An 18,056-nucleotide genomic window follows, 5' to 3' on the forward strand; every position below is an offset into this window, starting at 1 on the left:
GATGCAACACGTATCAGCATACTAAATGAGGCATTATTTACTGTAGGCTTTAGAAATGTTAGATGAACAGTAGACACACTAGCGGTACCACCCTGTGAAGCACAAACCTAGTGAACCCACACTGCCAACTGCAGTAGGAGCACTAGAGGTACCACCACATGAAGCACAGACTGAGTGAACCCACACCGGCAACTGCAGTAGGAGCATTAGAGGTACCACCCCATGAAGTGTGAACCTACTGAGCCCATGCTGCTAGCTGCAGTAGGAGCACTAGGGGTAGCACCACATGAAGCACAAACATAGTGAGCCCACGCTGCCAACTGCAGTAGGAGCACTAGAGGTGCCACCATGTGAAGCACAAACCGAGTGAACCCACACTGCCAACTGCAGTAGGAGCACTAGGGGTACCACCACGTGAAGCACAAACCGAGTGAACCCACACTGCCAACTGCAGTAGGAGGATTAGAGGTACCACCACGTGAAGCACAAACCAAGTGAACCCACACTGCCAACTGCAGTAGGAGCACTAGAGGTACCACCCCATGAAGCCAAAACGTAGTGAGCCCACACTCCCAACTGCAGTAGGAGCACTAGAGGTACCACCCCGTGAAACACAAATCTAGTTAGCCCACACTGCCAAATGCAGTACGAGCATTAGAGGTACCACCCCATGAAGCAAAAACCTAGTGAGATCATGCTGCCAACTGCAGTAGGTGCACTAGGGGTATCACCCCGTAAAGCACGAACCTAGTGAACCTGTGATGCCAAGTGCAGTTTCACAGTACGTCAAGGAGAATTCAGCATCCAAAGGTTTCCCACAGAGGGCAACATATAGTGCTGCAGTGGATTGGGGTGCACTGCTCAGGCAGATAATAGGTTACCCAGCAGGACTAACAAAGTAGCTCTCTCCCTACCACCTGATTCTCATCACAAAGTGAGTGAGCTAATTGGAATTCCTTTTAGGAACAAATGGGCTGTGGAGCTTTCACCAAGTCCAGGAATGCCTGGCTCCCGTCTAATAAATGATCCATTTAGATGTAGGTAGAGAAGCCATCAGGTTTAGTCCTATGGGGATGGGGAAGATGCATATGGCAAACTTTAGTTATAAAATAAACAAATTGGGTGAAGTTATTTAAAGATGTTTAATGCAAATATCTCTAAAAATTCTGTCTCACAGAATATTAACCCAATTAATATTGCTCTAGTTTAAGTCCCCATGTGGAAAAAAAGGCAAATGGCCGAGAAGTACTGACAGATTTTATAAAAAAAACCCTAACATTCATGCTAAGACGTCTGTACCATGCTATGATTGTAAATGACATGTTATTACACTAATCCTCAAGTTTAATATTCATAGCGTCTGAAGCTTTTTGGCGGATAAGTGTGTCACTAACAAATTTGTGTATAAAGATCAAAGGGACACCAGGAAAAAGTGTCAGGTCAAATACATTCAAATGTAGTGTAATTTGGTAAGAAAACTTGTGCAGGGTGCCAAGGCTTTTTTCTTATAATTATTTTGTAATAATGAAAATGTCTAACATTTCTTCTCTTTTCTTACTTAAACTATGGACATTTGTAAGTATACCTTTATGGGTCTGCAAGGTCAAGTAATATTCTGTAACTCTGTCAGACAAAAGTAGATCTAGAAAATATTTGGCAACTGAAAGCCGTCTGTTTGGCATTAAATCTCCCCTTTATGTAGTTTATGTGAAGCCTGTCAGATGCAATTATGATGTTGCCTGGACCATCTTCCTCCTAATTGGTAAAAATGTCTAACTTTTTACTGTTGCACAACTAGGCAAGAGGTTGTTCTAATACCTGGCTTTTATGCACTGATAATTATTTAATTTAGAGGCAGGTAGTGATTCCTTGCTTACCACTTTTGTAGTATTCCTTATACCTTGGATATCTTGCCAGGGATAGCCTAATGTCTTGCCAGCATACCAAAGCTTTTACACTGTCCTGGCTTCGTACATCAGACCTACACCCTACCCACAAAGATAAATATGTGACATATCCTAGGAGATCTTTTTAAGCCTAGCCATTTCATCCCAATGTTTTACCATAGAAATGCTAGTCAATACCCAAGATTGCTTTTAGTGATGAATGCCAGTGTCCAAGAAGGTTATGGGCTCTATCCCCGGTAAGAATTTACGGTGCCCCATCCACAAGTCTAAGTTCCTCTTGAAAAGTGTTATAGAGGTGCTCTGTTTACTCCTAATCCTTGGAACGTCTTTGCCGCCGGTCCAAATGCAGTTTCTAAATTTGGTCTAGGCCGTTCACCAGTCTTGTTCTTCTACCAAGCCTGTTACAGATAAATGCCCCACTGGGGTTTCATCCTTCTTTTTTTCTGTTTGTTTGTTTTCATGTCATCCAGTAAAGGAAAAATGTGAATGTGGGAGGCAAATACTCCATAAAACAGACATGAGAAGTGCCTTTTCTGTTTGGGTGATACACATGGCCATACACAGTGTGATATCTGTCAGGCATTTGTCAATAAAACACTCCATCCTTTTGTCTTCCCTTTATATTTTTATGCAAAACCACCTTCTGAAGTTATTTCCCGGGGAACCTTGGCCAAATTTGCCTGCTCCAGAGTTCAGCTGCCACTTAAAAAAAGCTAAAGGAGTTCATTCTTAATCTGTGCTGTCAAGCCACATCTGGCTACTCCCTTGGGTTGGGTGAAGAACCAGAGGATCAGCTGATGTTGATGCCAGTTACCGCTGCCATGACCCAGTTAGAGGCCGACATGGAACTGCCTACTTGCATGTCTACTGAGGCAGTGCATACGTCTAGTACAGATGTAGAGATTTAACTACGGCTTGATTATAATGGGAGGGCCGCAGGGTTCTGCAAATTTTAGTAGGAAGAGGTGCCTGTTAGCTTCATTGAATCAAAGCAGGAGTCCAATCCTCCTAGATTTGTCGAGGGGAACTATATAACCTGTTCCCTTGTTTCATCAGTGAACAGGTTTTTATTCCCGAATGTTTCTTGTTCCCAGGAAGTGGTGACATGGAGGCCCATTCTGGAACTGTCCTGTTTCAACACCTTTCTTAATGTTCCTTACTTCAGGATATTGTCTCTTCATACCCGTTTTGCTCTTTTACTTCCCCAGGCTTTTCTAGTCTCCCTGAATTTGAAGGGCACATACCTCCATATTCATCTTCACCCTCTCTTCAGGGAAAGTTTATGTTTCTCTGTTTCTTCCTGTCATTATCACTTCTCTGCTTTGCCCTTTGGTCTTTGAACAGTTCCAAGGGTATTTACCAAATGTCTGTCCCTGTGGTAGTTTCTGCCAACATCAGGGAATCTAAATATTCCCTTATCTGTACAACTTTATGATTCAAACTCCCTCTCAGAAGCACCTGCTTCAGAATCTACACTGTATTATGCTTCTCCTGCACAGTGAAGGGTTCACCCATAAACTCAAAAACTCACTGTTCACTCCCTCTCAGGGCTAAGTATTTTTGAGTTGCAGGATTCAGACCATTCCAATTATGGCCTGTCTTCTGCATCTCAAGGTCCTCACTTTGAGTGCTTATTTTCAGTCTCTTCTTCCACTTGCAGTTCTTCCTGTAAGAGAATTTCTCCAAGCTCTTGGGTCTACGGCATCCGCCATTCCTATGGTTCCTCTTGCCAAACTCCACATAAGAAAATTCCATTGGTATCTCAAGACTGTTTGACTCCAACACTGACACCCTGTGGAGTTTCCAGTTCTTGTTTTTACCCTGTCTTAAATTCAGACTCCACTGGTGGATTCAACAGATCTCCCTAAATCCAGGTCTACCTTTTCAGGTTTCTGTTCCTAATCAAGAACTGTACACAGATACTTCTGATCAAGGTTGGGGAGCTTCCTCCCAATGATTTGAAAGTCCATGGTCTTTATTCTCATCAACAAATGTCAGACCACATGAATATCAAAGAAATTAGATCTCTAATCCTAGCTGTACAGGCCTTTCACTTCCTTTGGTTTACAGGTCCTCTAAAGTTTTTTTTTACAGACAATACCATGGTGATATGGTACATCAACAAGCAAGGGGGCACAAAATCTTATCTTCTTTGTAGGCTGACCCTTTATGCTTGGGATTTCACAATCCACATTAATTTGGTTCTTTGGGCAGTTTGCATCCCTTCAGAGCAGTCTAGTTGGAGACTGTTTGAGCAGATTCAGGACACATCCTCACAAATGGATGCCTCACAGAGAGGTGTTTCTGGAGATCTACTTCTAAAGCTCGAAGTTTCAAAACTTCGAACTTCAAATGGCCAAGACCAGAAGATTGAAGTTTTGAAACTTCAAAATAAAATAAAATTTTTTTTTTTTACGTTTTTGCAAGGGGGCAAGCCCCCCAGCACCCCCACCCCTTGCTAAATAAATATACCGACTCTGAAATCACACTACAGTGATGAAAATGGTAAAAATCCCATTACGCACTGTGCAGCGATCTCCATTTAAAACGTTCGAAGTTTCAAAACTTCAGTTTTCCGGTCTCAACCATTTGCAATTCAAAGTTTTGAAACTTTGAGCTTCTGAAGGGGATCCGTTTCTGGACATTGTACATCAGTGGACTATTCCTCAAGTAGATGTTTTTGCCTCCCCTATGAACAGATAACTTCCTTGGTTCTGTTCCAGAGTTCTGAGTCCACTGGCTTGGAAAGTGGATGCCATGTCTTTTTGTTGGAAGTGGATGTTGCTGTTTGCCTATCCTCCTCTGCCTCTACTTCCCAGGACCGTGCTCAAGATCATGTGGGTCACTCCCAAAATCTTACTGGTGATTGACTCCCTTTTGGCCCAGACAACACTGGTTCCCCCTTCTTTTTCACCTGGCCAGGGGCACTCATCATAAGTTACCTCATAGGATGGAACTCTCATTCAAACCCAGTTGTCCCCACTTTAGCTGACACTTTGTGTGATAGGATTTTCATTCCTTTCAGGCACCAAATTTTATGAGGACATGGTTCAGGTTTTGCAGGAGTCCAGAACACCACCTACTAGAGTATCCTATGTGGCTAAATGGAAGAGATTGTCTATGTCTCAGACGTGGCCAGGACCCTTTTTCTGTGGGGATCCTTGCATTCCTTTCTTATTTGTGTGAATTGCTCAGTAGTGGGTTGGCATATTTTTCTGCTAAAGCGCATTTTTCAAAGATTTCTGCTTGTCTGCCTTTGAGTCAACCTTTGGCTTGCTTCTAGTTTTTCTAGTCAATTTCTGAAAGGCATCTTTCATACCAGTTCCCCAAGAAAGCCTAGTTCTCCTTCTTGGGACCTTAATTTTTTTCTTGAAAAGAGTCAGTCCCCTTTAGATCCTGCTTTCTTTTCATCCCTGTAACATTGTATTTGAAAGACTGTTTTGTTGGTGCCTCTTATCTACGTAAAGAGAGTTTCTGAACTCTATACCCTTATGGCAGTTCCTCCTTTTTGTGATTTTTTTACATGGACCAGTTGTGTCTTTGTACTAATCCGTCTTTAATGCCAAGGCTGTTAATTATTTGTCCTTGAGTCAGTTTATTCATCATCCCTGCTTTTATCCTCCACATACTGCTAGTGAGAAGGTACTACACACTTTGGATTTACATAGACAGCTCAGATATTACTTGGATAAGACAAAATGCATCAGAAATTCTGAGCAACATTTTGTTTCCTTTCATACTGGGAATTGAGTTTGGTAGTGTCTAAGCAAACCATCTCCTCCTGGATCTGTAAGGCCATTTCCTTTTGTTATACTTTTTATGCCAAGCAGCAGTTCTCTTTTGTTCGTGCTCACTCTGCCAGGCTGGTAGCTTCTTCTGCTGCTTTTTTCAAGGGTCTGGATACCAGATACATCTTAGCAGCTGCTACTTTATCTTCTCTCCACATTTTTACCAAATGGTATATTTGGATGTCATTTCCAAATACAGGGCAGGATTTGCTAGGGACATCCTTCATGGATTTGAAGAGGGTTCTTCTCTGCTTCCCACCTCTCATAATCTCTAGTAGATTTTGTACTCTCCCAGGTATAAGGAATACTGCAACAGTGGTGAGGAAGGACAGTACAGTTTTGTAAGATCATGCCTTAATAGTAAATGTCCTACTTTTCACATTTGCAGTGTTGTGTCCCTCCCTCCTGCCCCCTTTTCTTTTTCTGTTTCTCTACTGCTGGACGAGTTTTTTTTTTTCAGTCTCATCGCCTTCTGTTTCTCTTCCTAGATGGCATGTTATTGTTTCTATTAGGCTGCTGTGGTTTTCCTGGGGCACTTCATTTCTGAGGATTAGACATCCATGCTTCACTTATCTTCTTACACCTTGCATGTAAAATATACATCTGATGTATGATGCTAGGAAGGTGTAAAGCCTTTGCTATGTTGGCCGGATGTTAGGCAATCCTCAGCAGGATATACCATGTATAAAGATTACTGTAACAGTGAAAAGTAGAACATCTACTGTTATGGTAAGATCTTACACAGCTATACTTTCAGCTATGCTTTAGTGCGATATTGTTATATACAGATAATTGTCCAGGTTCTTCAGTTGCCTTAAATTTGTGATTTTGGGCACTGAATTTATCACTTCCCCTAGCATGAATAAATGCACTGCAAATTATATTTTAACACTGGTCAATCTTTTAGTACATATCCCACTTCAAATAATTTTCAACCACCAATATTGTAAGCAGGTAACCTCTTCAACCACCAATATTATAAGCAGTCACCCTCTCTCTCTTTAAACTTCTAATCTTCTTCTTCTTCTTTCGGCTGCTCCCGTTAGGGATCACCACAGCAGATCAACTGTTTCCATTTCTTCCTGTCCTCTGCATCTTGCTCTGTTACACCAACCACCTGCATGTCGTCTCTCACCACATCCATAAACCTTATCTTAGGCTTTCCTCTTTTCCTGTTACCTGGCAGCTTCATCCTTAGCATCTTTTTCCCAATATACTCTGCTTCATCCTTAGCATCTTTTTCCCAATATACTCTGCATCCTTCCTCAGCACATGTCCAAACCAACGTAATCTTGCCTCTCTGGCTTTGTTTCCAAACTTTCCAACCTGGGCTGACCCACTAATATACTTATTCCTAATCCTGTCCATCCTCGTCACACCCAGTGCAAATCTTAACATCTTCACCTCTGCCACATCAAACTCTGACTCCTGCCTTTTTGTCAATGCCACTTGCTCCAACCCATATAACATAGTTGATCTCACTACCCTCTTGTAGACCTTCCCTTTCACTCTTACTAGTACTTGTCTGTCACAAATCACTCCTGACACTCTTCTCCACCCACTCCATCCTGCCTGTACTCTCTTCTTCACCTCTCTTCCACACTCACCACTACTCTGAACTATTGATCCCAAGTACTTAAACTCATCCACCTTCGCCACCTCTACTCCCTGCATCCTCACCATTCCTCTATCCTCCCTCTCAATCACACACATATATTCTATCTTAGTCCTGCTGACCTTCATTCCTCTTCTCTCTAGAGCATATCTCCACCTCTCGAGGGTCTCCTCCACCTGTTCTCTACTCTCACTACAGATAACAATGTCATCTGCAAACATCATAGTCCACCGGGACTCCTGTCTGATCTCGTCTGTCAACCTGTCCATCATCATTGCAAATAAGAAAGGGCTCAGAGCTGATCCTTGATGTAATCCCACCTCCACCTTAAACGCATCCATCACTCCCACCGCAGACCTCACCGCTGTCACACTACCCTTGTACATATCCTGTACCACTCTTACATACTTCTCTGACACTCCCGACTTCCTCATACAATACCACAACTCCTCTCTAGGCACCCTGTCATATGCTTTCTCTAAATCCACAAAGACACAATGCAACTCCTTCTGACCTTCTCTGTACTTCTCCATGAACACTCTCAGAGCAAACATCGCATCTGTAGTGCTCTTTCCTGGTGTGAAACCATACTGCTGATCACTAATCATCACCTCCCTTCTTAACCTAGCTTCCACTACTCTTTCCCATAACTTCATGCTGTGACTGATCAGTTTAAGCCCTCTGTAGTTACTACAGCTCTGCACATCACCCTTATTCTTAAAAATCGGTACCAAACCACTTTTTTCTCCATTCCTCAGGCATCCTCTCACTTTCCAAGATTTCATTAAACAATCTAGTTAAAAACTCCACTGCCATTTTACCTAAACACCTCCATGCTTCCACAGGTATGTCATCTGGACCAATAGCCTTTCTGTTCTTCATCCTCTTCATAGCTATCCTTACTTCCTCCTTGATAATCCACTGCACTTCATGATTCACTATCCGCACATCATCCAACCTTCTCTCCCTCTCATTCTCTTCATTCATCAACCCCTCAAAGTACTCTTTCCATCTGCTCAACATACTCTCCTCGCTTGTGAGTACGTTTCCCTCATCATCCTTTATCACCCTTACCTGCTGCACATCTTTACTAGCTCGGTCCCTCTGTCTAGCCAATCGGTACAGGTCCTTTTCTTCCCCCTTAGTGTCCAACCTTTTATACAACTCTTCATACGCCTTAGCCTTCGCCACCTCTCTCTTTGCCATGCACCTCATCTCCTTATTCTCTTGTCTACTTTCTTCATCTCTTTGACAATCCCACGTCTTCTTTGCCACCTTCTTTCTCTGTATACTCTCCTGTACTTCTTAATTCCACCACCAGGTCTCCTTTCCCTCCTTTCTCTTTCCAGATGTCACACCAAGCACCTTTCTAGCCATCTCTCTTACTAGCTCTGCTGTAGTTACCCAGCTATTCAGCAACTCTTCACTGCCACCCAGTGCCTGTCTTAACTCTTCCCTGAACATCACCTCACAGTTACCCTTTTTCATTTTCCACCACTTGATCCTTGGTGCTGCCCTCACACTCATCCTCCTCTTCTTAATCACCAATGTCATCCTACAAAGCACCATCCTATGCTGCCTAACTACACTTTCCCCTGCCACGACTTTACAGTCTCCAATCTCATTCAGACTGGCCCTTCTAAACAAGATATAATCCACCTGTGTGCATCTTCCTCCACTCTTGTATGTCACCCTATGCTCCTCCCTCTTGTTAAAGTATGTATTCATCACAGCCATGTCCATCCTTTTCGCAAAATCCACTACCATCTGACCTTCTTATTCCTTTGCTTAACACCATACCTACCCATCACTTCCTCATCCCCTCTGTTCCCTTCACCAACATGCCCATTGAAATCTGCTCCAATAACCAGTCTCTCACCCTTGGGTACAGTCATCACCATTTCATCCAACTCACTCCAAATTTTTTCTTTCTCATCCATCGCACACCCAACTTGTGGAGCATATGCACTAACAACATTCATCATTACACCATCAGTTTCCAGCTTCATAAACATCACTCTATCCAACACTCTTTTCATCTCCAAAACACTCTTAGCATACTGTTCCTTCAGGATAATGCCTACGCCATTTCTCCTCCCATCCACACCATGATAAAACAATTTGAAACCACCTCCGATACACCTAGCCTTGCTCCCCTTCCATCTGGTCTCTTGCACACACAATATACCAACCTTCCTTTGGTCCATCATACCAGCTAGCTCTCTCCCTATACCAGTCATACTGCCAACATTCAAAGTTCCGACCCTCACTATCATAGTCCTAGCCTTTACCTGCCTTTGAGCATGCCTTCCCCCTCTTCTCCTCCTTCTAATACTCTTGATTAATCTTTAATGATTTAGCCTGCAAAAATCAGGTACCCATACAACTTTGTACTAAAATTTGTTCAATGTTTGGTTCATGGGGTTGCATATCAGTGTTGTTTTTGCTATTGGTAGTGCTTGATGAATTGTATTGATGTTTCCCACCTTAAGGTAAAACAGTAAAACAAAGGGAAAATTGTCACTTCCTGAGCAATTACTTTGCTGGGAGTCTGTCCTTAGACTCAGGAAAAAAAGAATCACAAACTGTAGCCAGTTGCATTTGACAAGGGCGGCCACAGTGGTGCAGCGGTTAGTGTTGCCGCCTCACAGCAAGAGGTTCTCTGGTTCGATTCTTGGCTGTGGTACCTTCTGTGTGGAGTCTGCATGTCCTCCCTGTGGTCGCGTGGGTTTCCTCCCACATCACAAAGACATACTGTAGGTGGATTGGACACTCTAAATTGGCCATAGGCATGAGTGCGTGCGTGTGTGTGTGTGTGTGTGTGTGTGTGTGTGTGTGTGTGTGTGTGTGTGTGTGTGCCTTCTGTGGAAGGTTGGGCGATGGGCTGACAACTCGACACTGTAAAAACTCCACTGCCAATCATGAGCGGACAGGTGATCCGCTGTGGCGACCCCTAACCCGGAAAAGCCGAAAGAAGAAGAAGAAGCCAGTTGCATTTGACACTTAAAATTAATTATGCATGTATAACTTGTTTAGAAATCAATACTGCTTTACTGAATGTTTTCATGCTGGTCCTGTAGTAGTCAAGCAACATGATTACATGAATATAATACCAGTTAAGTTCATTATGCATGCAGTGAAGGAATGTGAAGAAAAATGCATCTAACTCTTAATAAATACAATTCTGGGCCATTTTTTTAAGTTCAAGTACAGATATGATTGTACATTTTGTGTTCAGCCCTGGGAACCAGTAAAGTTTTGGGTAAATCTGTCACTCTAGTTCCTTTTTACCCAGAATAGCTCCTGTGGTACCTTCATAGGTTCATAGTTAGGTACTAGGCTATCGGCCCAAGGGCCTATGCAGGCCTAGCCAGCAAGGTTCCATAGCTTACACCACCCAAGAAAGTTATTTTTCTGTTCTACTATCCAGCAGAGACACAGAAGTGATCCCTGGGGTGCATTTCCTATTTTCCCATCCACTCATCAAGATTTTTCTTGAAGAGTGCTAATGAAGAACTTTGCTTGACATAGGTAGCTTGTTCCACAGTATAGGAAGTCTCTGGGACAGGAATCTATCCCTCCAGTGTGTCCTGTTTATTGTGGTGACAAGGTTTAGGAGGGATTGGGATTTCTTTAGGTGTAGCATGTCCAACAGCTCTGGGTTTGACATAGCTTTATATGTTAGGCAGAGATCACCCTCGGAATAGGCGATATGCTATGGAGTAAAGCTGGAGTTTTTGAGGCGGTCAGTGTAGGGCATTTGTTTGAGGCCAGTAATCCTCTTTGTGAGGTACTTCTGTGACCTTTCCAGCTGCTGCAGATGTCTTGTGAGGTACATTCCAAAAGGGGCGTTGTACTCTATAATGGGTCTTATGAGTGATGAGTAGAGGGGAACAATGACCTCTTTTTTTCTGGATGAGAACCCTTGTATGATGAGGTGTGCCACGTAGAAGGACTTCCTGACTACTGTGGCGATGTGACTATTAAAGGAGAGACTACTGTCCACCTGGGTCCCAAGGTCTCTTATCACACATTCAGTGTTAAGTAGATTGCTGGCCAGTTGTTACTTTCTCCGCTATGTCGAATGCAAACTTCTTAAAGTTTCTGTAATTTAGAGCATGTCTGGCAGGTGGGTCATTAAGATCTTTTATTTGGACATCTGATAAGTGTTTAGTGACTCTTACCTTTACAGAATCGATAGGCTTGCCTATGTAAAATGCTCTACATGCTAGGCAGCTGGCCAAGTAAACTACAGACTTGATTTGCAGTTATCTCATTTTGTGCTACAGTATCTCTTTTTTGAGAAGGGTAATAAAATCTGTTTCTCTTACGCAGTCACAGCTTTTGCATCTTGGAGGCATGCAGGGGAAATGTGCCATTATTTGTTTCCATGGTGGGCAAAGCATATGCATCCACCTAACTCCTAATATTCACCTTGTACGATAGATGATAGGAGGCACAGCAAGTGTTCTATTAATGAACTGGTTTCCGTGGAGGATGCTCCAGTTTTCACGTATGGCATGTTTTATTTTTAAGGAGTCCTTTGAGAATGTGAGAATCATGCTTCTTTTGTGTTTCTCTTTGTCAACGTCATTTTGTGAATCCATTGGTTTCATTTGTTCTGTTTGTGGTGAATTAAAATAGAGTCAGGTTCTTATTCTGTTTCAGGATTGTAATGGAGCTAACTATGTCTTTTATCAGGTTCTCATTGTACCCCCCTTTCAAGAAAGTCACTTTGCAGTTGTTAAACAGTGACCAATTAGGAAAACCCGTGTGGGTAAACCTGTTGTTATGTATGTTATAAAGTCACAAGCGATGAGGAATATTCTGTGTGTCTGGGAAAATGACACAATTTCTATATAACTTTACCAACTATGAGTATTTAAGTATACTGATATATAACTCACATGCTTGGCTGTACTTAAGAAACAAAGTTTAAAAGTAGCCTGATGTCCATAAATATTAATGTGCAAACCAATATATAGCCTGATGGCATAAACATTAAGGTGCATACCAATATGTAGCCTGATGTCCATAAACATTAAGGTGCATACCAGTATGTAGCCTGATGTCCATAAACATTAAGGTGCATACCACTAATGTAGCCTGATGTTCATAACCATTAAGGTGCATACCACTAAGTAGCCTGTTGTCCATAAACATTAAGGTGCATACCAATAAGTAGCCTGATGTCCATAAACATTAAGGTACATCCCAATATGTAGCCTGATGTCTGTAAACATTAAAGTGCATCCCAATATGTAGTAGCCTGATGTCTGTAAACATTAAGGTGCATCCCAATATGTAGCCTGATGTCCGTAAACGTTAAGATGCATCCCAATATGTAGCCTGATGTCCATAAACTTTAAGGTGCATCCCAATATGTAGCCTGATGTCCATAAACGTTAAGGTGCATCCCAATATGTAGCCTAATGTGCATAAACGTTAAGGTGCATACCAATTTGTAGCCTGATGTGCATAAACATTAAGGAGCATACCAATATGTAGCCTGATGTCCATAAACATTAAGGAGCATACCAATATGTAGCCTGATGTCCATAAACATTAAGGTGCATACCAATAAGTAGCCTGATGTCCATAAACATTAAGGTGCATACCAATATGTAGCCTGATGCCCATTAACATTAAGGTGCACACCAATATGTAGCCTGATGTCCATAAACGTTAAGGTGCATACCAGCATGTTGCCTGATGTCCATAAACATTAAGGTGCATATCAATATGTAGCCTTATGTCCATAAACGTTAAGGTGCATACCAGCATGTAGCCTGATGTCCATAAACATTAAGGTGCATACCAGTATGTAGCCTGATGTCCATAAACATTAAGGTGCATAGCAATAATTAGCCTGATGTCCATAAACATTAAGGTATATCCCAATATGTAGCCTGACGTCCATAAACATTAAGGTGCATACCAGTATGTAGCCTGATGTGCATAAACATTAAGGAGCATACCAATATGTAGCTTGATGTCCATAAACATTAAGGTGTATACCAGTATGTAGCCTGATGTTCATAAACATTAAGGTGCATCCCAATATGTAGACTGATGTCCATTAATGTTAAGGTGTATCCCAATATGTAGCTTCTTTTCACTTTTGTATTTCTCCTAATGTCTATTCGCCTTACTACACTTAATGCTCAAAGCCTTAGAAACAAAATCCCTAACCTCCATGCCTCGGTCTCCCATAACCACCCTGACATAACAGCCATTTCTGAAACCTGGCTCAAAACCTACATAAAAGATCACAAAATTACCAACTCATTCGCATTGACAGAGCCCACAAAAAAAGGAGGTGGAATAGCTATAATCTACTTCTCCTCCCATACCATAACTCCCTACACCAATAAAATTCTAACCTTTGCCAATGCTGAAATTACAATAGGCTTATTAAAAATGAACAACCACAAATCCATATGTATCGCTGCCCTCTATATACCCCCAGGTGATAACATCAAAACACTTGAGAACATACTATCCTGGTTCTCCTCCCAAATAATAATGAAACCTATATCCTTGGTGATATCAACATCAACTGGACCACTATTAACTCTAATGCCCCTCCCAAACTATCAACCTATACAATTTCTCCCAGCTAATTCATTCACCAACCAGACCAAATAAAGATGGTACCTCTGGAACTGTCATTGAATGGATCCTAACAGCTCATCCAAATCTAATTACCAAAGCTGAAATAATACCAGATCCTCTCAGCGATCACTTACCTGCCTTCGCTGACTGGCTCCGATCTCCTCTACAAAAACACCACCATTACATTTAAACCCGCAACTTCTCCTCTTTCAATCCCAAAACTTTCTCAGAATGCCTAAAGTGCATTGACTGGTCCCTTCTAAAAACCCTTCCACTAGATGATGCCGTATTCCACTTTAACTACTCATTCCTGACCCTCCTCAACCAGCAAGCCCCACTGAGAACCAAACACATCAAAACCAATCCCTACCCATGGTTATCAAAAAAGACAAAACTAGCCATGCAACAAAGGGACACAAAAATGGAAACAGCATCAAAAACATAAAAAAACAAACTCCCTCTTAGAATTTAAGTATCTCCGAAACTCCACAAAAAAAGCTAATAACTAAAGATTGCAACTCTCACTACTCCAAACTCCAGTCCTTGCACTCAATAAAGCCCCAAAATTCTGGGACTCCATCTCATCAGTTCTGCAACCTGATAATAAAGAAAACCCATGTCCTAATCCCACCTTCTCCGACCTTGACACAAGCGTCCAGTTCAACTCATTCTTCATATCCACTTCCTCCAACCCCAGCCCCTCCCACCCCAACCTACACCACAATCATCTACCCCCCTCCCCACACTCTTCCTCCTTACTCCCATTCCCACAAGCACTCTAAAAAGACTCCTCCTCAAACTCAAACCCTGTTGCCATGCACCTGACAATCTTCCCCCTACCTTCCTCAAACTATCTGCACACAGCATCGCTTATCCCATCTCTATTCTTATAAATAGATCCATGCAAGAATCATACGTCCCTTCCATCTGGCGCCATGCCTACATCATCCCCTACACAAAGGTGGCAAGGATACTGACACCACCAACTTCAGGCCAAATGCCATCCTTTCCCTTCTTTCTAAAATTCTAGAGAAAACCATCCAAATACATCTAATGTCACACCTATCCCAAAACAATCTCCTCTCTCCTACCCAACATGGTCCTGGCCACTCCACCATGACTGCCTTCTTTCCTTTCTGGAAACCATCAACATTGAAGGAGACTCAGACAAATTTGTATCTACGCTATTCCTAGATTTGTCAAAAGCCTTTGACACCATCTCCCACACCCTACTCATATCCCAACTTTCCACCCTACATCTCTCTCCCTCCACCATAGCCTGGTTTTCCAGCTTCCTATCCAACCACTAACAAGCTTTCCAATAAAAAACTTCAACCTCCCCCTTCATCCATACACCCACAGGCATCCTTCAAGGTTCCGTTCTTGGCCCTCTACTCTTTAACCTGTTTATTAACAACTTTCACCACTCCATCCCAAGTCATCTGTCATCCAGTATGCAGATGACTCGACTATCATCTGCTCAGCCATCTCACCCTCCTAGCTCCTTGCAAAAACCCAATTAGCCTTCTCCACAACAGAAACCTGGATGCATTCCAACCACTTAGCTCTAAATCCAAATAAAACCAATCTAATGATCTTTCCCCTACCAAAAACTCTATTATTGACAGAATCTCATTCACTGTACAGAGCCAGAACAACACCCCCCTTGAAATCGTTCCCACCACTAAGCTTCTTGGCATTATCATTGATGATGAACTAAAATTTGATATCCACATCCACTCCGCAATTAAAAAACCCATAAAAATATAGGTCTCTTCTACAGACACAACCGCTTCCTCAACCCCTCTACCCGTTAAACCCTGACATCCACCTTTCTGCTCCCCTCCCTGATGTATGGTGCCCCTCTTTTCACAAATCTCCACCTCGGCTTATGATCCAAAGTTGAATCCTGCTATCACAAGATCTGCAAATTTGCAACCAGTTCAAAAAAACTCATTCCACCACTGCCACTCCTTCCTCACCCTCAGTTGGCTTGAACTTCCCAATTACCTCAGTTACCTACAACTCATCATTGCCCACAAGCTCATCTTTAAACCCACACACTGCCCATCTCCTGCTACAGCCTTAAACCCTATATACACAACCGCCAACTCAGATTCACAAACCAAAATCTCCTTCAGATCTACAAACCAGCAGGACCTCCTGGCCACCTACTACTGTCCTACTCCTTAGCCAAGCAGTGGAACTCCCCCCCCCCACCTTTGCAACCTCCAAACCATACCAATTTAAAATCTCAGCTATTTCTCTCATATATCAGCCAAGTGGGAATGCCCAGTCATGCTCCAACATAAACCCCTCTCCACCCCATCTCTTTCTACCATGCACTGAAATCATTACCATTTACCAATTCTATTGCTTCATCTCAACCGAAACAGTCTCACCCTACCAGGAACTGATTTTCTCTCTGCTATATAATGTACTATACTTTCCATAATCCAATTTTCTGGTACTCTCTTCATGCAAAACCCACCTAACCTGCAAAGGGCTAGTAGCTACTTGTTTAATGTTTACTTACAAAGAGCTTATTTGACAAAAATTTATTTTTCTGCAAATGTTCAGTTTACCCAACCTCCAAAAGGGCTAGTAAAACCCTCTGTTTAAATGTTAACTCACAAAAAGCTTATTACATAATGTATTATATTTCTGTAAATGTTTTAATTGTTCTGTACAAATCTTTGTTATTATTTTGTAATATGTAATATGAAACTTGCAATATTTGGAACTTTTCTCCCTGGGCCTCCACTGAAAACGGGCTCTTTATGGCCCAGTGGACTTCCCAGGTCATCAAACTTAAATAAATAAATTAATTAAAAAGTAAAAAAGTAAAAGGTTATCAGCATTCAGACACTATATAGCTGAAACACTGTTTGTCCCTAAAGGGTCATTACAGATAATTCTATGGACTTCTACTACAGTAAGTTTAACTTATTTTTTAGTGAAGATTCTATCTTGGCAATTTTTTCCTTGTAGTTTTTACTGAATGGTTTCCCTGTGTAACCTTTTTATCCTTTTGGTTTGGATGTTATTTGGGAAATTTTGCAAGCATGTTTATGTTTATCCACATCAGCCTTATTTTAAGCTCTGTGTTTCTTAAGTAGAGCCAAACTATCCACCTATGCTACACTGATGAGGTCACTAAAAAGGCCGAAACATGCATTTATTAGCCTGAATGTACCAATAAAGATTAAAAAAACTATAAAAATAAAACGTTGTGGGCATTCAAAACCCATGTAGTTGAAGCACTGTATCTTTTTAATGGTACATTTGCATATATCCCATGGGCCGCAGGAGGTTTAAGGTATTCCTTGGTTAAAGTAATCTGTTTAGTGGTTGAAAATTTAAATCCTACAATGTTTAAATTCACGGTGCAATATATGTATGGCTCCCTACACTGAAGTCCTACAAGGTTTAAATGTAGGGTGCAGTGTATGTATTTGGAATGTGTAATTTTTAGATATTTTAAATGGTTTTATACATAAAATGCAAGCAATACATCTTAATTTTATTTCATTTTCATCACTGAAGTTTATTCGTTCATTGGAGTCACCTGACACTGTTTGCCATTCTGTTTTGTTGTTCTAGAATAAAAGTATTGCACAGTGAAGACTCTAGCTTGGCTGTGTATTTGTGAGTTAAGATTAGAGTAAGGTTAAGGGAGAAGATAGAAGCAGTGTTGTGTGTGTGTGTGCTGATGTATGTGAAGTGTGTCTGAGTGTCTTGTTTAGTGTTTTTTTATATGGTTATGTATATGACTGGGGTTAGGAGCAGGAGAATTAGGGTGAGTAGTACCCATTAGCAAGGTGGTGCAGGGGGCAAACAATTGTATTAGTTATATAATGAGACACAGCTTGCCTATTTTTTTGTTGCGAATAAAAAAAGCTTCCCATTCACTGCAAATCAGAAAGTAAGTTTCTCAGTTTGAGTTTCAGAATAATATAAAACAGGGGCTTTACCTGAAAGTATAAGACTTCTGGACTTGGACACCACAGTTACAGCTCATTTTGGATGTGTCTGGAGGCAAAACTCAAAGGAACATCATATGGGTGGCAAGGCTTTTGTTTGGATTTCTGATGTGGACTATAAAGTATCTAAATACTGTATATTGATGAC

The 18,056-nt window shown here is 41.7% G+C and overlaps 1 protein-coding gene across 1 annotated transcript in view; it reads left to right on the plus strand.

The window, feature by feature from the left end:
* CCHR9.PART0H11orf49 (chromosome chr9.part0 C11orf49 homolog) overlaps positions 1 to 18,056 on the plus strand; it is a 2,558,117-nt gene that overhangs the window by 725,316 nt on the left and 1,814,745 nt on the right. The window lies entirely within an intron of this gene.

The sequence above is a fragment of the Protopterus annectens genome, chromosome 9.part0 (assembly GCF_019279795.1).
Source record: "Protopterus annectens isolate FY-2018-M chromosome 9.part0, PAN1.0, whole genome shotgun sequence".
NCBI classification, from domain to species: domain Eukaryota; kingdom Metazoa; phylum Chordata; order Ceratodontiformes; family Protopteridae; genus Protopterus; species Protopterus annectens.